The following is a 2,505-nucleotide window of genomic DNA, read 5'->3' as shown; positions in this document are numbered from 1 at the left end:
GGCCTGTACGAAGCAGAAAAAATGTGTGCGGGTGCATCATGCGTGTGTGTGTGTGCGTGTGTGTGTGTGTGTGTGTACTACTATCTCAGTGGGGACCACATGTCCTCACAATAAAAGAACGACATGGAAACGTAGTTCATGTGAGGACATTTCTCTGATGCTCAGGGCTAAACAGACTTTCAGCACGACTGTTTATAAAGAAAAAACTAAAAGGGCAGAGAGATCAGCAACACCAATGGTTAGGGCTAGATTTGGGTTTAGGTTACTAAGGCTAAGATTAAGATTAGGTTTAGGTGTATGTTACTGAGAGTGAGTAAGGTTAGGATTTAGGATAGGTGTGAGTATAGGTCTACTGACATGAGGGCTAAGATTAGGTTTAGGTGTAGATCTACTGAGGATACAGTTCAGGATAGATTTAGGTGTAGGTTACTCAGGTTAAGGTTAAGATTAGGTTCAGGTGTAGGTTGCTGAGGATAAGGTTAAGATTAGGTTTAGGTGTAGGTTACTGAGGTTAGGGCTAATATCAGGTCTAGGTGTAGGTTACTGATGTTAGGGTTAAGATTAGGTTTAGGTGTAGGTTACTAAAGTGTTGAGGTTAGGATTAGGTTTAGGTGTAGGTTACTAAAGTGTTGAGGTTAGGATTAGGTTTAGGTGTAGGTTACTAAAGTGTTGAGGTTAGGATTAGGTTTAGGTGTAGGTTACTAAAGTGTTGAGGTTAAGATTAGGTTTAGGTGTAGGTTACTAAAGTGTTGAGGTTAAGATTAGGTCTAGGTGTAGGTTATTAAAGTGTTGAGGTTAGGATTAGGTTTAGGTGTAGGTTACTAAAGTGTTGAGGTTAAGATTAGGTTTAGGTGTAGGTTACTAAAGTGTTGAGGTTAAGATTAGGTTTAGGTGTAGGTTACTAAAGTGTTGAGGTTAGGATTAGGTTTAGGTGTAGGTTACTAAAGTGTTGAGGTTAAGATTAGGTTTAGGTATAGGTTACTAAAGTGTTGAGGTTAATATTAGGTTTAGGTGTAGGTTACTAAAGTGTTGAGGTTAGGATTAGGTTTAGGTGTAGGTTACTAAAGTGTTGAGGTTAAGATTAGGTTTAGGTATAGGTTACTAAAGTGTTGAGGTTAATATTAGGTTTAGGTGTAGGTTACTAAAGTGTTGAGGTTAGGATTAGGTGTAGGTGTAGGTTACTAAAGTGTTGAGGTTAAGATTAGGTTTAGGTGTAGGTTACTAAAGTGTTGAGGTTAGGATTAGGTTTAGAGTAGATATGGTAAGTTTGTAAATGTATTTTACTGAATTTACTTTGCACAATAATTAACATGCCATACGCAAACATGCTTACTGGCAAATGTGTAAAACTAAAAGAATGTATTAGTATAAGTGTTTATGTAATATATGTACCTAATGTAAACAGCATATGTTCACATTTGAATCAAGTAAGCTTGTTTCCTCTGGTGTGTGTATGTGGTCAGTCTGATGACTGAAAGTGAGATGTGTCTGATAAAGAGGTATTAGTGTCTCTGCGGGCCCTAGAGCTCTTACTACCTACTACATAATAAATGTTTTGAAATGTAATCTGCCTCCACCTCTCCGGGAGAAATCAACCATAAATACCTGCACATAAGGCTTCAGTGTCATTCGACACTTTCGAAAGCAATTTAGATTTTTAATGGCAAAACTAGCTGTGATTTAAGGATTGATTGATGTTTTACACATTATCTCAGTTTATCGATATACAAGACTTTATAACCTTTATTACACCAACACTAACAGATAGGCTAATGTGGGAGAAGCTGGAAAAACAGAGATTATATGTCATTTTATGAAACATCCAAACACTAACACATGGAGCTGAATTTGGTCAAAATGACAATAAAATAGAGAACCAATCGGATTAAAACGTAATGGGTTTTATATTGGTTACCATTAGATACCATTCATAATAATAATAATGTCTAGACATCATTAGAAAACCATCAAAGCTGCTAGAACTGGTCCCAGGTCACCCGTTAAAGCTTTAAAAAGTTGAAGATCCCTTCAGGGAGGGATAGCAACCCATCAGGAAAGCACAAATACATGTTCTCTAAGCATGAAACACCATTACAAACCGAGAGTAACCTTCAGGAGCACTATAATCATAATCACTGTATTTGCCAAGTGTGTTACACGCACAAGGACTTTGTCTTGGTGCACACATGGATGACATGCAGCACTGTAAACGGACTAGCATTCAAACTGGGGGACTAGGGGAAGATCAAAATAAGAAACTAGATAAAAAGTATATAAAAGTATTTTATTTTATTATGATCATCAAAATGAAGAAAAACTCAAATTAAACAGACTAGCCGAGTGAGACAGTGACAGACAGGCTCTGAAAACAGCCTCACACAAACTAACAGGCCGACGACCTGTTCACGTGCCATCAACAGGGTTCGACCGGTGCGGTTAGAAACGCTTTGTGTAAACACGAACATCCAGTTGCAGTCCGTGGTGAAGTCTGTGGACCACGTGTCG

This window comes from Salminus brasiliensis, chromosome 5, assembly GCF_030463535.1.
Source record: "Salminus brasiliensis chromosome 5, fSalBra1.hap2, whole genome shotgun sequence".
Taxonomy (NCBI): Eukaryota; Metazoa; Chordata; class Actinopteri; order Characiformes; family Bryconidae; genus Salminus; species Salminus brasiliensis.
This window is presented reverse-complemented; position numbering follows the sequence as displayed.